A 16,360-nucleotide genomic window follows, 5' to 3' on the forward strand; every position below is an offset into this window, starting at 1 on the left:
GTTTATTGCATTTATGCTTGCATCTCATATTAGCTTATCGTTTCTAGTTTGGTTCTTTACATTTCCATCTCACATCTTAGAATCCTTTGAGGATTGGCTCACTCATATACATTGCATGAAGGTATGCTTCATTCATTAAGTTTAGATTCATTCATTTCATTTTGCATATAATTTATCAATCAAGGGGTTCAATAGTTGTGTTTAGGGAGAGCACACTCACATCCCTCCAATCTAAAGCACACCAAAAAGGCCTCTTATGGGAACCCTTGTTGAGATGCTTTGAGGTTGCATGAGAAATTTTAATTTGTGGTTCCTTAAGTTGTAAAAATCAAGCTTATTTTGTTTGTATTTTAATTTGTTTCTAATATTTCATATGCACATGTTACAACTAAATTTTTTTTGTTTACACATACTCCCGACAGGTTAGGTTTTCTTGCATAAATTTTGACATGCCTAGTGGGACCGATGTCTCTTTTCCATTATCAAATTTGCTCAAAACTAGACTTTTTCTGTAAAGAACCATGCATTATTATCTCTGTTAGGATGTAGCATTGTCTGCGTAGATGTTTCATCGTCTCTATGTTTTAGCATTTCTACTAGACTCAGTCCACAAAAAAATTGCCAAAAAATTTGTTTTGTCATCTCCAACATTTGGACGTCTCTACATACTAAACTATTATCTCCACGATTTAATTTTTGTTTTGTCAACTATGTTGTGGGTAGCTAAAAATTATTAATTCACTTGAGTATCATCTTCACCTCTTAATTGGCATCTCTACTATAGACTATCATCTATGCTCTTTCGGTGACCTTCTATTTTGTCATCTGTACTTTTCTAACTACCTTCTATTTTGGAATCTATGATTTATTGGCAACCTTCTATTTTATTGTCGGTGTGGTTTGGCATCTCTACTTTGCTTCTGGTGTTTGTGATCTATGAATGTAAGTAACAAGTATATCATACTTTCCTTTTATTCTGTCATCTATGTGTTTTGTCATCTCTGCCTACATTCTATCATTTGCAATTTTTTATTAAAAAACAAAGAAAAGAGTATAAATCAAAATTTGAATTTTAGTGGTTCTATAGAGTTGGAGTCATTCTAAGCTTATTTATGTATAGAAAAAATAACAAAAAAAGTTAAAATAATTTTTCCCTTAGTTAGCTTTCATTTTTTGAGATTTTTTGGAGCTAATCAAGTTGTTTATTATAACATTGCAAATGGGAGCATTTTAGACACCTAACCATGTTTTCTTGAAAGTTTCCTTAATTTTTTTATTGCTCTTGGGAATGAGTTTGAATGCTTAAATACTTATCTTGGAATGTATGTTTCAATTAATTTGATAAATCCAACACACTCTTGAATGTCTTGAAGTTAAAACAATCCAAATTTAAATTTTGAATGCCTTAAGGAAATTCACAAACATTTTTTGGAATGAATGCTTAGAAATCAGATACACTCTTGAATGCATAAAGGTCAAAGAACAATTCTATGATACACATTTCAATTTTGGTTTAAAATGAATCTCATCAAATATTAAATGCTTAAGGATCAAAGAACATTGTAATGATCCTAAAGATTTGGTGCTTGAAATAAACACACACTCAATCTTGAATGACTTAAAGGAATTGACTCTTTACTTATCAAATTTTTTATGTCGACGACAATCAATTTACTTTTGTTGACAAATTTTCACTTTTATTATGTTGACAATGTTGTCAAGTTGGAAAGAACAATGCATGCTTAAACATGAGTGTCTTCAAAAGTAGGTAGAAAACCTAAGCTTCATCAGAAAAGAACATTTGTCTTTTAAACTCAAGACCACTTATGTATTCACTCCTCTCACGTCTTTGGGTGATCTTAAGTGCACAAGAAATAAATGGCCTTGTTTTACATTTTTTTAGGAGGCTTTCTTGGGGATTTCATCACCCCTTGGGATGACCTCAACTCTAGCATTCTAGTGGAGTATAAATATTGGGAGGTGAACTGATAGACACCTCTCTTGGAAGTAAAATATTGTCACTCTTGGCTAAGTCATAAAAAACTTTATATCTTTGGGAAGTGAAGGTGGAGATTTGGGTTACCATCTCCTCCCAATTGTGTGGCATTATTTTCTTTCATCTATAGATTTGGGCCTCATGTACCTTGTGTATATCGAGCACACCCCTACTTGAGCTTTTATATCCCAGTCAAAATCTTATAGGATTGTTGGTGTGATCAATGTGCTAAGTGTTCAAAAACCTCCCCATTTGAAGGGGACATAGAATTTTATATTTTCTTGTATATATTTGATTGTATGGTTTTGCATGTTATGTTGCAAAAAAAAACCAAAAACATCATAAAAATTCAAAATCCAAAAATATTTCAAAAACATATACAACAAAAATAAGTCTTATTTTAAGTCCTCTTAGTCAAGTTGTCCACATCAATTCAAAATCACTTCTTCTCTCCATCAAATTCCTCACCATCATGCATCTCTCATCTTAATCATTCAAATCATTCCTCAAAGTCTTAATCATCTCTATTCATCCTAATCATGTCCTCATCTTCTTAATCATTTAATCAAATTCTTAATCTTCATCCTACTCATGATTCATAATCCACATCAAGATCCAATTCCTTCATCCAATGGTTCATCCTCATGATTCTTAATCCAATCCCTTGTCAAATTCATTCCTAATTCAATCCACTTTCATCTTCATCCAAAATCGATCAATCTTTCTTCATCTATTAAAATATTCCTCTAATTCAATTTTTATAAAATCTTCTACTTTGGACTTAGGAGCACCATCATAATCCTTGGACTTTAATCCTAGTTATCTTGAATGACCCAAATCTTATCAAGGATATCTCAAACCTTCATCTAATATCAAATCAAATCAAGTCAAATCCAATCAATATCTAGTCAAATCCAATCCAAATCAAATTTTTAAAAAGTCCTAAATTGCTCCTAGTCTCAAGTTCATATTTCATTTCTCATCAAATCTCTCATTTCTCCTCATATAATCTTAATGGATAAGAATTGGCTTAACCAAATGGTTGGGGACCTTCAAAGGCAATATCGAGTCACACTTCTAGCACAAACCCCATATCAAATCAATCCTTAAAATTGTATTTCTAATCATAATCCATCTCACATTCTTTATTCCTCTACTTTTGACAAGGAAAATCCACTTCATTATCCTTCAACCACATACAATTTCATTCATAGTCCACACAATTCCTCAAACAGAAATGCCATTTCCAAAGAAATTGAGGAGCTCAAGAATTCTATCATGAGCCTAGCAAATCAAAAGTCAAAATTTACCTTCCAAGACATATGTCCTCTTCCCCCATGTTTTGAAGACCATAATCCTCATGTCCCAGCCAACCCAAATCTTCAATGTAGTTCCCCATACTTCCAACTTAATGTCCAAAACCATCATCTCAATCCCCTACCCATGCCTCAACCTCCACACAATAATAATCCTCCAAAATCAACATCATCCCCACCTTGTGATAGGTTTATCTCACTAGAAACCTTATCTAAGTACAAAACTAAATTGATCCAATCACCCATTGTCATACATTCAATGTCATCTCTAGACCTTCCTCCAAATCATTCCATTATGGATTCCTCCTCTCCTCTAGATCCAAGCATTTCACCCTCCCATCATTCCCTTATCTCTCAAAATCCATGTATCCCTCTTAATCCATCTCATGATCCCCTTCCTAATCAAGATCAAGACAGTCCATGTACTGTGCACATTACTGATTGTATTCCATCTCAAGAGTTAGCGTCCATAGATCCTCCACTTCATGAAGATTCTCCTTCCACTCCATCCACTAATACTCCTTTGTGTCAACATCAAAATGTTCCATCTCATAATTCTATTCCATCCACTCCATTATATGATTCTATTATGTTATATGATCCAATCATTCTTTCCATTCCACTACATGATGCTCTTTTAAGTCAAGATCAAAGTACCCCATCATTTTTCATGATCCCACTCCATCTCAAGATCCTATTATCCCTCATAATCCCCCTTGTGATCCTAATCCTCCACATGATCCTATCACACTTATCCAATCCACTCATGAACCCCATATACATGGACTCACATCTTGTATTAAAAATTATAAATACCCCATTGAAGAAATAATGTCTCAAGATGTTGGTACACCTTCCACTCCTTCCAAATCTAAAATTCCTCCATCCAAACCTAAATGTTCCTATCATCAATATTCCAAGTCCATTTTGGGACCTTATATCCATAATCCACTTCCTTCCTCATTTCCATCCATTTTGGGTCCTTACATACATCCATCCACCATATCCAATTCTTCCACTTCATCCCCTCATATACCTAATAAAGATCAACAAAGGCACACATCCTTGAATTCCTTCCAATGTTCATCCTCCATAGTTTCATCCACTGACTCTCCATACTATTTGTCCATATACACTCATACCATGGCTAGTGGTAGCAAATTGGATGCCAAAGATAAAGTGTATCAAGCCAAATATCCACAAAAATCCAAGGATCAACATTTCCCCTCTAAAAGACATGTTCAAGAAAAGAAAAATATGGTCCAAAGGAAAGAAAAAATTAGAAGGCCACAAAGGCTCAAAATTAAAAATGAAAAAATCATGTGGATTCCAAAGCTACTTAATGAAGCAATGAATCTCAAAGAAAACTTCAAAATGGCATCCAATTTCACTAATCCAAAGGCTTCCCTCATTCATAAATCATCCAAGCTTTGATTTTTCAGCTCCATTTTGGGTCCTTACATATCCAATCCACCATCCTAAATCTATTATCTCTTTCATCCATTTTGGGTCCCTATATCCCAAAATTCAAACTTTCTACTACATATCCTCCAAAATTTCCTCCTTTCCATCACCTTTCAAGGTGTGTATCAATGATGATCTTTCCACCTCCTTCATCCACTCATTCAAAAGTCTTCCAACCTAGCATCCATTAACCATGTCTTCCTCCCAACCACTCCACCTCCTTAATCCAAACCTTTTCATAAGTCCTTGACCTCCATTTTTTGAAAATAACAAAGAAATAGAAATAAGGGTGAGTGAGTAGCCGAGTTGGTGTGAAGGCGAGTCGTGAGGCGTAATGTTAGGCTAATGATCCTGGTGCTACGCATCAACTCCGGTTCGAGTCACACTAGGTTTACCACAAACCCTTTTTCAAGAGTGAGTGAGTAGCCGATTTGGTGTGAAGGCGAGTCGTGAGGCGTAGTGTTAGGCTAATGATCCCGGTGCTACACATCAACTCCGGTTCGAGTCACACTAGGTTTACCACAAACCCTTTCTACCAATAGTGGCATGTTGTGATGGTTAAGTTGTTGAGTTGTTATCCTTGCCATCAAGGTTCAAATCTAATGGGGATGAGGTTCCTTGTTTATGACCTCACTGGTTCATAGCTCCAGGTCAAAGCGTTTACCCCTTTAATAAAAAAACAAAAAAAAACAAAGAAATAGAAGAAAATATCAAGGGATACCATCTATCTAAATAGATGCTTGAGTCCTCCCTCCATTTCCCTATCATGTATTCACCATATTTTGAATTCATATATCCAATCATTCACTTGTCTGCTTCCACTTGTACTCTACATTGGGGGCAAGCTCTAGCCATACCACACTACCTTACATGTCTTCCATACTTCCATCTACTATTCTTCATCATTTTCCATCTTTGATCTTGACTCTCATTTACCTTCCATCCATCCATATGCTCACTTGACATGTCCCTTGTGCATTATTCATACATTATCCTATATACTCCCATAATCCTTTCATTTATTTGATCTTGACATTCTATCCATATCTTGCATCCCATAGTCCTTATCATGTTCATTTCATCCATTTTCCATCCATACTCCTACATACTTCCATCCTTCTTTCATATGTCCTTGATATTGGTTATCCCATCAATTTCATGTCCCACATTTCATCCATACTCTTCATATCATCATCCCTATTTCATGCCCTCCCTCCCATAGTAAAAAATAAAGAAAAATAAATATCAAGAAATACCATCCAAATTCTTGAGTCCTCCCTTTGAATCCAATGTCTTCCAATTCCACTTATCAACCCATTCATTGTTCCTCTTCCACTTTCACTCTACACTGGAGCAAGATCCATCTATCCCACACTACCTTATATATCTTCCATATTTCCATCTATCAGCCATTATCCTTTTCCATCTTTGATCTTGACTATCCTATTCATTTCATTCATTCATGCTCACTTTCCATATCCCTTTCTCATTATCCACACATTATCCTACATACTCCTACCATCCATTCACATATTTGATCTTGACATCATATCCATATCTTGTATCCCATAGCCCTTAGCATTTTCCTTTCCTCTATCCTCCATCCATACTCTGAGATACTTCCATGCTCCTTTCATATTTCCTTGGTCTTGGTTATCCCATCCATCCCATCCATTTTGTGTCCCACATTTCATCCATACTCTTCATATCAATATCCCTATTTCATACCCTCCCTCCCATATCCCTTATTCATTCCACTTTTTGGCCTATGATCATGATCAATCCTAGAGGCACAACAACACAATGTTCATACATGCTTTGGAAATACACATTCCTTCACTTCCTCCATTCACATTCCTTCACTTCCTCCATACAATAGCCTTAACACCATCTTTTCATTTCCATGCACCCTTTCCCACCATATTTCCTTCCATTTTGATATCCTTGGTATGGGGCATTTTAAATCCTTTGAAACATGGTACTTGGCTCCCCATTGTCCTATACCAAATCCTTTGGCCCCCCTTATTATTCTTCCATTCAAATATCCCCACCCTTTTCATCCATTTACCATTCCTTGGATCTCCCTTGTCAGTGGTCCCAATCTAGTCATTTTCATCAATTCAATCAATTTATTTCTCCTCTAATATAATAATATTCCCTTCTAATTATTTCATATCAATTTCCATTATTAACTGCTTCATTTTTCCATCTATTTACATATACCTTGATCAAATTTCTAGTCTTCCATTAAGAAAACTTTCCTCTATAGAATATTTATCACTTTGTCTCTTGCATTCCCCTTCCATTCCAATTCAATTCATCCATAATATCATATTATATTATCCAAATTCTTCTATTCATCATCTAATCTTATGAGACTGAGCTTCACCCCATCACATTGAGCTTCACCCCATCAAACTGAGCTTATCAAAATAGTGATTACAAAAAAACTTACACAAATTCACACTGAGACTAAATGATTTGAGAACCTTGTTCTTTTCACACCATTTCCAATGTACAATCACAAAAATTTCAATAAATTTTAATCAAATAATCATTTTTTTCCTTACAGGATAGATCCTTCCTATATAGGCTTAACAAATTCACCATCAAAATAAAGTTCATGGAAAGAACTATGGACTAAATGACTACATGGTCATAAGGTCTTTTGTTGATTTTATCTTTGTTTATTAGTGATAGTATCCACAAGTGTGCCTCGATCTTCAATATCTTTGTATCATTTGAATGATTTAACATGATTACACAGGTCATTTTGTGATATGATCTATTTTCATGATTCTTTAGTACATTTATGTCAATTTCAAGTTATGCTTATGCATTACTCACTAGGGGCACTATCTTAGCACACTTTCCACCAAGATACCTAACAAGAATTTGGGTGTGCCTAGACCTCTCTAGTGATTATATGTTATTTGTTCCATCATAACTATGAAACTACATCTATTGTCCTAAAGTCTCTATTTTTGAGAAACTAGTCCACGCAAAGGAATCTTGTCATCTATGCTACCATAGCATTTGATGCATAAATCCTCTTGCAATATCAAAATAGGGTGTGCTCTCCCATATGAACACAATTTAATCCCATGCATTTATGTAGTTAGCATGCATTTAGATTAATCATTACCCAATTCACCCTTCTTCATCTCGGTCTTACCAACAATTCATGCAAAGCCTTCTTTTTAAGCCTTTTTCCTTCCCATGTCTATTTTTGAGAAAATGGGGCAAAATATATTTCTTTTTTACCCCATTTCCTTGGGGGTGCATCCTCCTCCCTTGTCATCGCTACGACAAAACTCCTAGGACGCTTATCCTCTTTAGGGCAACTTATATTTTCTTTTCTTTGATATAATGTCATTCCAACATCACATCAAATAGGGGCAGAATTAGACACTTAAATTTTTCCTAAATGCTATATTAACTCAATTAATATTTCATTTGACATTATAATTAATTATTTTTTAATTAATTATATTTTTCATATTCTTCTACTTATTTAATTAAATTTATTTAGTTAAATAGGTTCATTTTTCCCTAATGTATTTAAATTTAATTTGAATACTTCCCCTCTAATGTATTAAATTCATTTTATGCATAGTGCTCCATAAATTCCCTTTTAAATAAATTCTAATTTATTTAATTCTCTCCACTTTATTAAATTCTTTAATCCTATGATTAAGTTAAATCCTATTTAATCTAATCCTAATCCAATCCTAAAACCTAGTCTACACCCATCACTCTCATCCTTCTAAGCCCACCCACTACTTAATCCTACTTATTTACCTTAAACACCTTTCTAAACAACTTTAAGCTCCTAAGTGTTTTCTCACACATATGTGGGAAGCTCATGATCCAATAAATCTTCCACTTCATTTACACCTCTTACACCTTTGTCCCCCACTCCTTCCCACAAGGTTGCTCACACATGTGTGAGAAAACCTTGAGCCTCTCAATCATAAAGGCTAGTTTTGACTTTTGCATGGTTTTGTCCTTTAATACATGTGTCTCCCTTGTGGCACCTATGTGGATGCCACATAGATTACACCTCCCTAAGGCCTCTTTCAAACCTATAAATAGAGCCCTTGTTTGAAAAATTTTACATCTCCTCATTTTGCATTATTATCATGCTAGTTTAGAGTTAGAGATCTCTAGTGATTTTAGATATTTGCATGTTACTAACCCCTCTTGGTAGATGTTAGATTTATTGCACTTATTCTTGAATCTCATATTAGATACCATTACTAGTTTGGTTCTTTGCATTTCCATCTCACATCCTAAAATCCTTTGAGGATTGGCTCACTCATAGCCATTGCTTGAAGGTATTCTCTTCATTTAGTCTATATTGACTCATTTCATTTTGCATATCATTTATCAATCAAGGGATTCAATAGTTGTGTTTGGGGAGAGCACACTCACATCCCTCCAATCTAAAGCACACCAATAAGGTCTCTTATGGGTGTCCTTGTTGAGTTTCATTGAAGTTGCATGAGGACTTTTAATTTGTTGTTTCATAGGTTGTTAAATGCAAGCTTATTTTAGTTGTATTTTAATTTGTTTCTAATATTTTGTATGCACATGTTACAACTAACATTTTCTTTTTTATGCGTCCTCCCAACAGGTTAGGTTTTCTTGCATACAATCATATGATAGGTAACAAAAATATTTTTACTAGGATTGATGATATAGTCAGATCCAAGATAAAGTTAGGAGATTATCATTTGGTCCATTCTCTAGGAAAAGAATCAATTACAATTGTTAAGAAAAATGAAAAGAAGGATATTCATAATGGTTACTATGTTGAGAATTTAAAACATATCATATTGATTGTAAGATGAATAAGTGGAAAATAGGCTTGAATTTAAATTTAGAGGATCTACATGTACTATCCTTGACAAAAACTGAAGTAATATGATCATATAAAGCATCCAAATGACTAGAAATATATTATATCCCTTAAATTTGAGAAGCATTAAACAACCTATACATTATGTTGTATGTTAAAAATTCTAATGAAACTTGGCTATGACATCTTAGATATGGCCATAGATATTTTAACTAGTTAAATATATTGCAAAAAAGGTCAATGACCTTTGGTATACCAACCATAGATTCTCACCATAATTGTTGTGAGAGTTCCATAATAGACAAGAACAAGAGGAATATCTTTGTAAATGCCACTACTATAAATCCAAAGATCTACTAGAGAGTTCATATTGATCTATGTGAACCTATGAAAATAAATTCTACATGAGGAAATTATTTTTGACTTTTATTGATGACTAGAATGACCTAAGTATATGTTCATCAAGAAAAAATAAAACACCTTTACAAGATTCAAAAAAATTAAGACAATAGAATAAAAATAATGGTAGGAAAATGAAAGTATTAAGGTATGATGGAGGAGGTGAATATGATAACAAAGGCTTTGTTACATTATAGGGAAAAAAGCATTTGTAGATAAATCATTGCTAAATGCACTGCATCAAATGGAGCGGAAAAGAGGAAGAATAAAAGATATGAACATGGATAGAAATATGTTAAAAGAAAAAATATATCAAATGAATATTGGGTACAAGAAATTACATGTCCAACCTACATCATGAATAGAAACCTACAAAATGTGTGAAGGATAAGACACCTCTAGAAGCCTAGAGTGGAGTGAATCTAGATGTAACAAATTTGAGAATTTTTTATGTCTATCTTATACAAATGTGCTAAGGAGTTAAGAAGAAAACTTTATGATATAAGGGAGAAGTGTATATTTGTGTAATACCCCACATGTTTTCTACCATTCCAATTGATGATTATGGTTATTTTCTTAGTAATGATCTATAGGATATGATATCATTTATATTTATGGATTGACTAGTTGTACTTAACCTATACTTGCATGTGTATGGTTAGCATGTATGCTTTTAATTTTGTATTTGATGTGCATGATGTGGTTGAGGGATGAAGTCAAATTCCTCTTCTTGAGGGATCTACATGGTGTACTAATACATACATACATACATATATATATATATATATATATATATATATATATATATATATATATATATATATATATATATATATATATATATATATATATATATATATATATATATATATATATATATATATATATATATATATATATATATATATATATATATATATAGAGAGAGAGAGAGAGAGAGAGAGAGAGAGAGAGATGGAAACTCATATTTTATGTAAGATTATAGGTATTGAGCATCGACTTCCCTAATTTTCCAAGATGAATATACCCTATCACAATATCTCAAAGAGAGGGGGGATAATTTTTTGTTCCAAATCCTAACCTAAGCTATAATTTTTCATTAAAATAGTTAATAAATATTTGATTGAATACTCGTATGAATTTGTCAAGGTGATTTGAATTTGTGAACCATTCCCTTGAGCATGGTTTCACATTTTTGAATTCATTTGTTTTATTTCTCATTGTATGTCATGCAGATTATAGTGAGTTGTGGTATTATAATAGCTAGAGAAAAATTAATAAGATTACTTAAATGATAAATTAATATAATTTCTTTAGAATATTAAGATATTAAATATAAGACTATTTAACTAATGAGAATTAATCCAATACTTATTTTTAATAAAAGAATTAAAAAGAGTAATTATAAAATTAAATTCAATATTAATTCTAAAATTTTAAAAAAGTACAACTTTTGTCAAGATAATTGATGGCGTACGAATTTTGGAAAAAGAAAAAACTTCTGAATAAAAGCTCATGATATGCATAAAAGTTATCCCAACATATAGTCAACCAACAAATAATTTGTAGTATGTAGGGGAATTGTCTTGCTAAAACCATGCATGCCTTAAATATTACAAATTTATTTAATACCCTAGGAAATGATACCCAAAGTAAAGATGAATGTTGCTTCAATATTAGTAGAAAAAATGGCTCCCACATTCTAAAGGCTAAGATATTTGTCATCTATATTCAACTCTAGTAAATCAACATAATGAACAATGTAGAATCATCCAAAGTATTTATGGTTCCAAATATCTAAGAAGAGGTATGAAAATAGATAACGAGGATAGATTTTTATCACAGAAAGATCAAGAGGAAGGTTGTATCCAAGGTGAAAGGATTAATAAATAGGAAGAATCTTAATAAGAAGCATTTCCTTTGGATTCCAAAAATGAAAGAGGGCCTATTTAAACATGGGTAGAGAATATCTCCCCTTGATACCAAAAATCATATCAAATATGAGGGTAAGTACACAAAGATGTGGTACCAAAATAGGTGTATAAGATGCCACTTTTTCTTTTGTTTTGTTTCTAATATCAACAATTTCTTAACTTCAACAAGAATTTGAAGATAGTTAGACTCAAAATTTCAAGATATGACAAAAATAAAAGACTTAGTCCTCTGAATCTAGTTTTAAAACTACTAATTATTTTTAAAATGGTAGAGTTTAAGACCCTCAAAAAGGGGGTCCACACAAAGTGGAACTATTATTTTAGTAAAAATATAACACAGTGTCAAGTGTAGTACCCCTAAAATGCTAACCTTTTTTTTTTTAATTCTTTAATTGCTATAGTTAGAAGTTACCTAACACCATGTAGTTTATCCCATTTTTTGGGGTAATTTTTTAATGTATATTTCAATTATTTTTTACAAATTTTGTAAGTGAAAAAATCCCAAAAATAGAAATATTTTGTATGCTCCTCCTAGAAATCATTGAAAACTAATAAAAAAACAAAATTTATATTATTTTTAAATTGTGTAGAATGGAGTGTAGTTTCTAAAAAACTAGCTTTTTTTCAAAATTTAATGAACCATCCAAAATCCAACACCCAAATACTACATGAAGGCTTTTGTAGTGCCTGCCCCTGATTCACATTTTGTTATCGTTGTTGAACTCTTTTAGGGTTAGTTTTATGTTGATGGTTAGCAACATTCTTTTGAGATTATCAGATATTGTGCTATGGATTCAGTTTATTATGTGATGAGATTACTTGGACTCTACATTTCATGTATGTAAGATGATTATTTTTAGTGTTCGCAATTATTGATGATGATTATTACATTGCTTTCAGTTATTAAAGATGATTAGTAAGATGATTTATTATCATATGTGTTTTCTTATGGATACTTACCCCATACTTGCATGTGTATGGTGTGCGTGTTTGCTTTGTGTGTTTGCTTTTGTATGACATGTCTGATGTGGTTAAGGAAGGGAGTCGTAGTCACCTGCTAGTCGGGATCTACACGATGCACCACTTCCTTCCATTGCTTGTTTAGTTTAGTATATATTGTGCTTGTACATGCATGGTTTTTATGCAGGTTGTAGGTACCGGGTATCGACTTCCCTAAATTGCCAGGATGAGCATACCCTATCACATTATCTTAATGATAAGAGAGGGGAGATAAATTCTCAAGTCCAAATCCCAACCCTTTAAGCCATTTGTTCTAATTGGAAAATTAGGACAAGTATATGAGTTGAGTACCCTTCGAATGCGTCAGATGACGTAATTCATGATATTAACCGTTGGTTTGATTTTGTATGTATTTTGGCTATGATGGGTTTTCATATTTTTTTACCTTGTGAGTCTTTGGAGTATTTTCTATTAATTAAGCCTAATTAAAAGATTTAATTAATGGTTTAATTAAATGAAAAATTAATATGGTATTTTAATATTTATTTAATTAATTGGAAAATTAATTAAATAAAATAATTAAATGTGAAGATAAAAGTTAAAAGTTTAAATTTGGAATGTGACAATATTTATTTTAATAATAATATATATTTGGAGTTCATTTTTAAATAAATGACTAAATAATATTATTATTAAAGCTAATAAATATTTTAGCAATTAAGTTTTGGAAAATGAAATTTAAAAGTGGAAAATATATTTAAAATTATTAAAAGATTCTAGATTTCATGTGCTTAAAATATAAATATATTAAGATTGAAAAGTGGAATTATTAAAGTTAGTGCATGAGATTTAATAAATAAATTAATTAAATTGGAAAGAGTAAAGTAAATATTAAATTAATTAATGTGCATTATTTTTAATATTTAGGAATTTGCAAATTCTCGGGAGTTGTCATGTAGACAACACAGGAGATTGCACTCTAAGTATGCACAAGTTGTCTACACTTAGAAGTTAGCATTCTATTTGAGCACATGGTGTCTACAACCTTAAGAATCATCTAGAAGGTTGGAGAAGACTCATGCTTGATTGTTATGCTTATCTTCTAGTTGTTTCTAGAGACACTCTAGATGCATATTAGAGGCCTTTAAATAGAGGCTCTCCTAGTGTGTTTGGACAAGCTTAAATGAAAGTTGAATGGAAACTACAAGCTACAAGCTTCAAGCTAAAATGGAAGCTTCAAAGCTTACATGCATTGGAGAAGATTCATATACTCATATATTTTCTACATGCTTCTATGCTTCTTCTAGCACTTCTAGTCACTTGGAAGATTCGGTTGGCTTGGATCTTGGAAGAATTGTGAATGATGGAGAAGGAAGGGATTTTCTATGGACTTCTGAGGCATGGCAAATTTAGCATCAGTGTCCAAGTGCACTTGTGATATTCGCATACTCTCTTTGCACTATTTCTCTTCCTATCTTCCTCGTGTTTGTTATATGTGTCTGAATATTTTCTATGATTGGATCTGTAATTTTTAAATTGGAATCTAGATATGCTATTTGGTTGAGAAGAAAACAGTAGAAAAACCCTAGATCCAATTAAGGAAGAAATTAGATCTAAACGGGTTCGGGTTCGAAATTAGAATCAAATTGACAAATAGATTTGAAATTGTTTTCAAACTAATAGTCAAACCTATTAGATGGAATTAACAAGCAGATTTAGAGAACAATTAATTTAAAGGAAAATTTCTTAATTTAAAGAATTTGAAAGCCCTTCTTATTTAAAGTTATATATGTTCTCTTTTTTATATATATAGAATCTGCATTCTTTTATAAATATATATATATTTATATTTATAATGTAAAATACTGAAATGTAATGATTCTTGGTAACGATTTGCGTATATATATATGCTTATTAAAATACAATATACTTGATAAGAAATGCATATATATATATATATATATAGATACACATATATACTTATATATATATATATATATATATATATATATATATATATATATATATATATATATATATATATATATATATATATATATACATGTACGTATATACATATAAATATATATACATATATGTATATACTTGATTAAAAATACTGTTTTATTATCGCAATGAAACAATATTTAAAATATGGATCGCACAAGCGATTTACGTTTTGAAGAAAACGTTTATTAAAATAAATAAATATTAGTGGGTGGGGGTATTACCTCACCCCACCCTTCCTTTTTATTTGCCGACCTACGGTCTTCTAATGCAGCCGTACCTGCGACTGCGGCAGCAGCCATTAGCACACGGCCCATTTTAAATTAAATGAGAGCGATTCTTTGTTTTTTTTTTATTGCATTTTTTTTTATTAAAAAAAGCGTTTAAGTCTTACATAACGCGGGTTAATATATATGTTGTTTCATATATATGTAATTTATAATGTGTGTATTTCGATATTTCATTATTTGATATGATGTGAAATTAGTTGTTAATAGTATTTCATGTTTAGAATAATTATTATATTATTAAGTTTATTAATATATATATAGGGATTAAATATGTGATTTAATAATTATTATTATATATATATATATATATATCCATCCAATGTTTGACTTTAATATTGTTGGTTATAAATGTTGAATATTGTTAAATACGGATTTTGATTTAATAATAATTTGTTAATTATTATTAAATAAAAAATAAAAATAAAAAGAGAGATATTAGTTTGTTTGAATTTGTGAAATTTGGCTTGAAGAATTAATAATTAGCTTAATTAAATTAAGGCTATTTGATAGGGAATGTTATAAATTGAAGTTTCTAATTATTGTTATCGGCATTAAAATTCATTAACAATAATGGTGAAATTGATATTGTAGATTTATTTTTGATATAACTTGTTATTAGTCATTAACAAGTTATTATTAAATTATTAATTTGAATGTTGATGAAGTGGGACCTGGTTAAATCTTAAATTCATGAAGTTATTGTTAATCAAATGATATGCATTGAGTTGTTAATCAGGATATGTAATTATTAATTAATATAATTAATTGAAGAATTAATTAAATTTAACTAATAATTAAGTTATGTAATAGAGTATTAATTAATATGCTAATAACGATTCTATAGTGGAGTTGTTAAGTATCGAAGTTGGTAAGCCTTATGACTTGAATAATGACTTTAGATATTATATGGTTGTCAACGATGATAACAATTAAATTAAAAGACTCAAACTTTAGTAATACTTAAGTAAGTTCTAATTGAAAACTATTAGAATGTTAATAGGTCATGGATGGTGTACCTATGTTAATTGATTGACTAAATTGATCGTTTTAATAAAGTTATAATCTTCTTATTCGAAGATTGATAATTGGTTCCTTTATGAATGAATAATGATCATTTGATTATGTTAAAATGT

General features: G+C 31.3%; 1 pseudogene; it reads right to left on the bottom strand.

The window, feature by feature from the left end:
• Positions 1-15,254, bottom strand: part of LOC149529679 (putative anion transporter 3, chloroplastic) — a 76,104-nt pseudogene extending 60,850 nt beyond the window's left edge.
• Between the last annotated feature and the right edge of the window lie 1,106 nt (positions 15,255-16,360).

Source organism: Cupressus sempervirens, chromosome 11 (genome assembly GCF_028749045.1).
Source record: "Cupressus sempervirens isolate cs-2001-9-10 chromosome 11, ASM2874904v1, whole genome shotgun sequence".
Lineage (NCBI taxonomy): Eukaryota > Viridiplantae > Streptophyta > Pinopsida > Cupressales > Cupressaceae > Cupressus > Cupressus sempervirens.